Source organism: Gopherus flavomarginatus, chromosome 13, assembly GCF_025201925.1.
Source record: "Gopherus flavomarginatus isolate rGopFla2 chromosome 13, rGopFla2.mat.asm, whole genome shotgun sequence".
Lineage (NCBI taxonomy): Eukaryota > Metazoa > Chordata > Testudines > Testudinidae > Gopherus > Gopherus flavomarginatus.
This window is the reverse complement of record NC_066629.1, coordinates 766,078-774,748: the sequence shown is the minus strand read 5'-3', so window position 1 is coordinate 774,748 and position 8,671 is coordinate 766,078. Positions and strand designations below refer to the sequence as shown.

The 8,671-nt window shown below is 54.5% G+C and overlaps 1 non-coding gene across 1 annotated transcript; it reads right to left on the bottom strand.

Moving 5' to 3' along the window:
- Positions 1–5,562: 5,562 nt before the first annotated feature.
- Positions 5,563–5,644, bottom strand: TRNAS-UGA (transfer RNA serine (anticodon UGA)). Its single transcript has one exon. It is a non-coding gene; the product is annotated as a tRNA-Ser (tRNA).
- Between the last annotated feature and the right edge of the window lie 3,027 nt (positions 5,645–8,671).

Sequence of the window (8,671 nt, the reverse complement as noted above, 5' to 3'; positions counted from 1 at the left end):
TTCATCCTGGCGGCGGGGCCCTGGTCCACTAGCTCAGGGACTGGGGTAGGTTTCTGGGCAGCGGCTGGTGGGGTCGTACTGTTCCCTTGCAGGGTAGGAGCAGCGGGCCAGGACATAGGATGGTGGGGGGTCGGAGCCGGAGCTGCTGTTGTGTGGACTTTCTTGCAGCTGGCCTGGTGCTCCTTGCAACTCTTCTGGGACTCGAAGGGCAGGCTGCAGAGGGCACAGCTGAAGGCGGTGGACTTGTTGTGGCACCTTCTCAGATGCGTGGTGACCCCTCCGAGGAGAGGGAAGTGTCGGGGCTGCCAACAGATGGGACAGATGAGTGCATCCACGGCAAGGGGGTACTTAAAGTTGATGGTGTCTGAGGCTGACTAGTCATCTCATGGGGTGTCCCGCTGGAGGTCAGGGGGGTTGCCTCTCAGTGGCGGGGGCTGTTGGAGTGCAGAAGGTGTGTCCGGTGACTGCAGGAGAATGGCAGAGCCATCTCGAATCGGCTGGAGCTGCTGGAGTGCAACGGGCATGTCCGGTGACTGCAGAAGTACGGGAGAGCCATCTTATAGCGGCTGGAGCTTTGGGAGCACAGGGGGTGTGTCCGGTGACTACATGAGGACAGGAGAGCCATCTTGTAGTGGCTGGAGCTGTTGGAGCTCGGGGGGGGGGGGTGTCCAGCGACCACAGGAGGACAAGAGAGACATCTCTTGGCAGCTGGAGCATCTGGTGATCGGCGGGCAGGTCTCTCGTGAACTGAAGCAGCTTGTCCTCAGGGGGGCAGTCTCTCAGTGGCTGCAGTTGCTGGTGGGTGGTGGGGGATCCCCGTGTGGCTGAAGTGTAGGGGAGCTCGGTGCCTGGGGCAGCTCCTGTCTGGTGAGGCTGACTCTTGGCGGCTGCAGCCACTGGGGGGCGACGGGGGAGTCCCTCTGCAGCTGGGGTGTAGCAGGGGCATTTCTCTGCCTCTGGGATGGCTGGCATGTGGCGGGGCAGTTCCCCGGTGCTGGGTCTTGCCTCCTGAAGTGCATTAAGGAGCTCCCCAGGCGCTGCGAGCAGCGGCGGCTGGGGCATGGGGTCCACGTCCCCCGGCGGCCCGAGCAGCCAGGGTGCCCCTCGGAGCTCCCCCAGACGCTCCAACAGCGGCAGCGGAGGAGTCCCCCGGCAGCCCGAGCAGCGGCGACAGAGACATGCTGCAGGGCCTCCTGGGCCCCTCGGGCAGCGGCAGCCAGGGTGCGGGGTAAGGATCCCGTGGCGGCCTGAGTAGCGGCGGCTGGAGCACGCCACAGGGCTCGCCGGGCTGCCCGGGCAGCGGCAACCGGGGCGCAGGGCAGGGGTCTCCCGGCGACGCCGGCAGCAACTGCCAGAGCACATGGCGGGGCCCCCCAGGCCATGCGAACAGCTGGGCCGTGGGGCAGGGATCACCCAGCGGCTCAGACCACACCGGCCCGAGAGGATGGCGAGGCTCCCCAGGCCGGACAACCTGCCAGGGCGTGGAGCAGGGATCCCCGGGCAACTAGGGCAGCAGCGGCCGGAGCACGTGGTGGGGCTCTCCAGGGAGCACGCGGCAGCGGTATGGGACAGGGATCCCCGCAGGTATGGGTGATAGTAGCAGGGCCGCGGGGGGGGGTCCCCCGTGGGAGCAGGTGTTGGGGCTCAGTGGGGCACTCATCCATCGCCAAGAGCAGCAGCTGGGCAGCGGGGCTTCTTTCAGGCAGCTGGGACGCTGAGGGACAAGTTTCAGGCTGCATCAGTGGCTGGGCGGCTGTAGGTCTCTCCGGCGGTAGGGCCGTGGGGGCGTCGTCGTTCTGTGGCTGCTGGTGGTCGGGAGGCAATTCCTCCCGCGGGAGGAGCGTGGTGGTGCAGGCTCCTTGTAACTGCTGGCCATCGGGGAGGTTCCTTCGGTGCTGGGAGCCCGGTGGGGCAGACTCCCGGTGGCTGTAGCTGCGGGCGAGCAGCTGGGGGTTCCTCAGGGCTGGAGCACTGCAGGGCGGTCTTCCGTTGGCTGGAGAGCGGGGCGCAAGCCCTTCTCCGTGGTAATGTTCTGGCAGGCTGGTCTCGTGGTGTGGGAGCCACGTGTAGCGGCATCTCAGGGGAGATCCTTCTTGGTCTTCTTCTGCCCCCTGGATTTACCAACCTGCCGTGTCCGTGGGACCACAAGGGCAGCACTTCGGAGCCTCTTGCGAGTAACCACCGGGATCCTGTGTCGGGCGGTATGGCGTACCGGGGAAGAGATCGGTGCCTTGGCCTGCGTTTTAGGAGCAACAGGGTGCATCCCTGACCACCATTACACTTTTTTAAGAGTAGTAAGTACAGTGTATATAAGTGTAGCAAATAGGGTTAAATCGAGATCTAAAGGTTTATTAGAGAATATTTAAATAAAGATGATACAGAGAGTTTGAAGCGTCCGTTATTGGTCATCGGGGGTAACATACAGAGTATAGGGGGATGCTGGTATTTGGATATTGGTTAGCACATAATATATACAGTCTGTAATGTCCTCAATGCGGGGTGTACGGTGGGTGGGATCAAGGTAAAGTAAGGTAAGGGGCCGGGTAATGGGGACAGAATGACCCTCACATGGTGGAATCCAGTTCAGTGGGTTCAGGGCTCAGGGGTTATAGTTCCGTAGGGGGGGTTTATAGGTCTCCCCCCCATGGGTGAACGAAGCCACGCCGTCTCACTTCTGGGATTGGCGATGTCTTCGTGGTACTCGTCCCCTTACAGTATGAGGGAGGCGATCATACTGTAAAGGGAAGCGTAACACCCTCCTGTGTACAATACTATAAAATCCCTCCTGGCCAGAGACATCAAAAACCTTTTACCTGTAAAGGGTTAAGGAGCTCAGGTAAACTGGCTGACACCTGACCCAAAGGACCAATAAGGGGACAAGATACTTTCAAATCTTATCGGGGGGGAGGCTTTTGTGTGTGTGGGGGGGTTGTTCGCTCTTGGGACTAAAAGGGACAGGACATCAATGCATGCTCTCCAAATCTTTCCGAACCAGTCTCTCATATTTCATAGTATAATTCCCAAATCTGGACCTTAGCATCCAAAATAGGGGTACTAGCATGAATTCTCTTAAGCTTAATTACCAGCTTAGATCTGATAGGCTGCCACCAATCAGGATTCTGAGTACCTGATAAACTCTGGTCTCCCCAAACCTTCCCTGGGGACCCCAAGACCCAAATTCCTTGAGTCTCACAACAAAGGGAAATAAACCATTCCCTCCCCACTCTTTACCTCCTCCCAGATCTTTCCCGCCCTGGGTACACTAGGAGATCACCGTGATTCAATTCCTTGAATCACCACACAGAGAGGAATGATACCTTACCCCAGAGGCAATCCAGATTCAAGCTCCGTGAATCTAAAACAAAGGGATTCCACCCTTCCCCCGCTTCTCTTTCCCTGTTAAGTACAGACTCAATTCCCTAGAGCCTCAACAAGGGGGAAAAACTCAGGCAGGTCTTAAAAGCAAAACTTTTAATAAAAAGAAAGGAAAAATAAATGGTCTATCTCTGCAATTTAGATGGTAAAAAGTACAGGGTTTTTCAGCTTATAGACAATAGAAAGAAAGCTTTCTCCAGCAGAAATACAATTTAAAATACTTTCACCCAAATACACATTAAAACTCTACCAGCCAGATACACAGTTGCAAATACAGAAAAACAATTAAAAAGACTAAACTGTCTTTCTACTTTTGTACTTACAAAATTGGAACAGAAGATTAGAGAGCCTGTAGGTACGTGTGGTCACTCTCAGAGCCTAGAGAGAACAAAGCAAAACCCAAAAACTACAAACAAAGGCTTCCTTCCACCTAGATTTGAAAGTATCTTGTTTCCTGATTGGTCCTCTGGTCAGGTGTTTGGGTCCCTGTTTGTTAACCCTTTACAGGTAAAAGAGACATTAACCTTAACTATCTGTTTATGACAGGGGGAGGCTTTTGTGTGTGTGGGGGGGTGTTCGCTCTTGGGACTAAAAGGTACAGGACATCAATCCATGCTCTCCAAATGTTTCTGAACCAGTCTCACACATTTCCAACTTGTAAGTAACAGCCAGGCAAGGCGTATTAGTTTATCTTTGTTTTCTCAACTTGTGAACATTCCTTTGCTAGAGGGAAGTTTATCTCTGTTTTGTTGTAACTTTGAACCTAAGGCTAGAGGGGGTTCCTCTGGACTCTTTGAATCTGATTACCCTGTAAAGTTATTTTCCATCCTGATTTCACAGAGATGATTTTTACATTTTCTTTCTAATAAAGTCCTTCTTTTAAGAACCTGACTGATTTTTCCACTGTCCAAAGACTCAGAGGTTTGGGTCTTTGTTCATTTTTGTAACCAATTGGTGAGAATATTATTATCTAGCCTCCCCAGGAAAGGGGGTGTAAGGGTTTGGGGGGATATTTTGGGGGAAGAGGCACTCCAAGTGGTCCTTTCCATCTTTCTTGTTAAATCACTTGGTGGTTTTAGCATACCAGGTTTTGACCTAAGCTGGTAGAAATAGGCTTGGGGGCTTTCATGTGGGTCCCCACATCAGTAGCTTCGAGTTCAGAGTGGGGAAGGAACCCTGACAGGGGATGAGACTCTCTGGGCGCAAGAAGTAGAGTTCCCAGCAAGATGTGAGACTTAATTCTATGGAGCCAGGTGCAGGACTTTGACAGGGAGGCTCAGGTATGGAGAATTGGGGGGCAGCGGATGGAGTGGCTGTCTAGATGCAGAGATTTAGTGACCCTGAGGTGCAGGAGGGAGGAAGAGGACAAGGAATTGGCAGTGGCCATGGAGAAGAAGAGGAGGGGTGGAGCCTCTCAGCAAGCCTGGCTAGCTCAGTCAGGAGAGCATCAGGCTCTTAATGGGAGGGGCCAGGGTTTGAGCTGCTGTCAGGGACTCAGCTTTTCAGTTGCCTTGTGTGCCAGGAGCCAAATGACTCCTGGTGGTGCCTAGAGCCACTTGTGGGCCAGGGAGGCTGAGCCCTGTGGCACCTGCTTTGTGCAGGGCTTCTGGTTGCTCAGACACAGGGAAGGCTTCTGCACTGCGGCGCTGACTTTCCGAGTTCCCGGGGGTTGCTTGGCCCCTGCTCCACCTCAGGCCCTGACCCCAAACCTCCACTCTGTCCAGTCTCTTCCCCACACCCTATTTCTTCATCTCCCCATGCCTCTCACACACCCAATCACTGGCAGGCAGGAGGCGCTGCAGGGGAAGAGGAGGAGCTTGTCAGCCAAGCCTGCTAGCAGGTGGCAGGTGCAGGGGCAGAGCTGGCTGCCAGGCACCTGTTTTTTTTTCCTGTTGGTTCTGCAGCCCCATAGCACCCATGGAGTCACTGAGTCGGCTCCTTTAACACACTAGAGAGAGGAGCAGAACCAGGGCTATGGCTAATCTGTGGGGCGCTAGGTGAGCAGCAGAGGCTTCAGGGACTGAGAGTTTCCCTGACACCTCAGGGACACAGTGTGAGGTGGTGTCCCAGGCATCTCCAGGAAAGGAGCAGAGCAGGATTTGCTTGGGGTGGGGAGAGATTTGAGAGTGTCTAAGGGGGCTGTACAGAGGTATTGCCTGGGTGAGGGACTGGCTAAAACACAGACCTCGTTGTGAGCAGGATTTGAACCTGCGGAAAGGAACCTTATTGGATTTCAAGTCCAACACCTTAACCACTTGGTCATCACAGCTGTAAGCACAATAATGCTTCAGTACCACAAAAACTGGTAAAGAATCCCAATGTCCAAGCGTGACGTCATCTGAAATCCAGATTTCCCACAGCAAACCTGGCTCCCAAAGCATCTGGGTGATTTGGGGTTTGTTCTCTTTGCCTAGCCATGTGCCATCGCATAGACAGCACTTTGAAGTCTCCCCTCCCACAGAGCGGGAATGGGAAATGATTCTGAACTGAAAGCTTGATGTGAATGAGGATGTCGGGACCACCGGGCCAGGGACTGGCCTTTGCTAGAGAAACCAGTGACACACAGAGCCAGGGTAAGGAAAATGTTTCCTGGAGTCAATAGGTGGAATAGCAGCAGTATTGTGCAGAGAAATGTCTCACGAGAGGAGTCAGTGCATTGATGGTTTGGTAGCAGAATTCACAGATACAATGTGGAAAGTCTGTGGGTCATGAATGAAGGGCACTGGCAGAAGGGTGACAGGGGAGCTCAGGGCTGGGATTTCAGGTGCTTCAGGTCAGGAATGAGGGGCCCTAGCAGAGCAGTGATGGGGGAGCTCAGGACTGGTTTAATAGAGGCTTCGGATTGGGAGTGAGGGGAACCAGCAGAGCTGTGAGTCTGGAGATCAGGACTGGGATAGCAGGGGCTGCGGGTCGGGAGAGAGGGGCACCAGCAGAGCTGTGAGTCTAGAGGTCAGGACTGGGATAGCAGGGGCTGTGGGTCGGGAGTGAGGGGCACCGGCAGTGCAGTGACTGGGGAGCTTAGCAGGTAGCCCAGGGGGCTGCGGGTCGGGAGTGAGGGGCACCAGCAGAGCTGTGAGTCTAGAGGTCAGGACTGGGATAGCAGGGGCTGCGGGTCAGGAGTGAGGGGCAGTGGCAGAGCAGTGAGTGGGGTGCCCAGGACTGGGAATCAGGAGTTGTGGGTCAGGAGTGAGAGGCACCAGCAGAGTGATGACTTGGGAGTCCAAGGATGGGATAGAAAGGGCTGCAGGTCAGGAGTGAGGGGCACTGGCAGAGCTGCGACTAGGTACCTCAGGGCAGGGACAGCAGGGGCTGCGGTTCGGGAGTGAGGGGCACTGGCAGAGCAGTGACTGGGGAGCTGTGAGGAAGTGGGAATGTTGCTGTATTATGGTAATGCTAAGTGAGGAATACTGACCTGGGAAGGTGGCAGGGGAGTTTCGCTGGGACTGGCTGTACTGGGGAAGGGAGGACACCTGAGCATGTAACCTGAGACCCCAGGCAGGGGGTTGGAGGGGATTTTGGGGGGCCTGTCCTGGGGAAGGGAGGACACCTGAGCATGTAACCTGAGACCCCAGGCGGAGGGTTGGAGGGGAGTTTGGGGGGCCTGCCCTGGGGAAGGGAGGACACCTGAGCATGTAACCTGAGACCCCAGGCGGAGGGTTGGAGGGGAGTTTGGGGGGCCTGCACTGAGGAAGGGAGGACATCTGAGCATGTAACCTGAGACGCCAGGCTGGGGGTTGGAGGGGAGTTTGAGTGGCCTGCATTTGGGAAGGGAGGACACCTGAGCATGTAACCTGAGACCCCAGGCGGGGGGTTGGAGGGGAATTTGGGGTGTGTGTCATAAACAGATAGTTAAGGGTTAATAGAACAGGAGTACTTCATGTCTGTTTTGCCTGTAAAGGGTTAACAAGTTCAGTAAGCCTGGCTGTCACCTAACCAGAGGACCAATCAGGGGACAGGATACTTTCAAATCTTGATGGAGGGAAGTTTTTGTGTGTGCTGTTAGTGTTTGATGGTTGTTCACTCTGGGGGCTCAGAGGGACCAGACGTGCAACCAGGTTTCTCTCCAATCTCTCCAATACAGGCTCTTATATGTTCAGAATAGTGAGTACTAGGTAGATAAGGTGGATTAGGCCTATGTTTGTTTTCTTTATTGCAACTGTGTATTTTGCTGGAAGGATTGTATCTCTGTTTGCTGCAACTTGTATTTGTGCTGGGGTGAGGATTCTCTCTGGTGTCTATAAGCTGAAAGTCCCTGTAACATTTTCCATCTTGATTTTACAGAGATAATTTTTACTTTTTTTTTCTTTCTTTAATTAAAAGCTTTTCCTTTCTAAGAACCTGAATGTTTTTTTTATTCTTGTGTGAGACCCAGGGGACAGGGTCTGGACTCACCAGGGAATTGGTGGGAGGAAGGAGAGAAGGGGGGAGGAAAAGCCCAATTTCTCTCTGTGTTAAAATCACTATCTCCCTCTCAGGGAGAGTCTGGGAGAGGGAGAGAAGACGGGGGAAGGTGAATTTCCTCTCTGTTTTAAGATTCAAGGAGTCTGAATCACAGTGATCTCCCACTGTAACCCAGGGAGGGGAAAATCTGGGAGGAAGAAAGTGGGGGGAATGGTTTATTTCCCCTTGTTGTGAGACCCAAGGGGTTTTGGGTCTTGGGGTCCCCAGGGAAGGGCTTTGGGGCCAGAAAGTATCCCAAAACACTATATTTTTGGTGATGGCAGCTCTACCATTTCTAAGCTAGTAATTAAGCTTAGAGGGGTTCATGCAGGAACCCCATCTTTTGGACGCTAAGGTTCAGAGTGGGGAATCGTACCTTGATAGGCATGCATTGGGGAAGGGAGGACACCAGGAGGGGGGTTGGAGGCCAAGTAACACCTCTGCCCGGGACACTTGACAAAGGACACAAAGGCTGGGGGAGGAGCCAGGGGGAGGCTGGAGGAGAAGCTGGAGGGAGTTTCTGTTTGGAGCTGACTAGGAAATGGAGAGCGGCCCCGACGGGGCCTGGGCTCCCCAATGGGGCTGTGACCTCCCTGCGTCCCCAGATGGACTGAACTAAAGGGGGTCCTGTTGTCTGTACCGGCAAGACCTGTTTTGGACTGTGTTCCTGTCATCTAAATAAACCTTCTGTGTCACTGGCTGGCTGAGAGTCCCGATGAATCGCAGGGAGCCGGGGGTGCTGGACCTTGACTCCCCCACACTCCGTGACAAGCCGTGTCTTTACAAACCTGCATGTGCTGTTCCTTTGGGACAGTGCTGAGCGGCACAGGCTGGGCAGTGCACTGGGCGTGGGGAC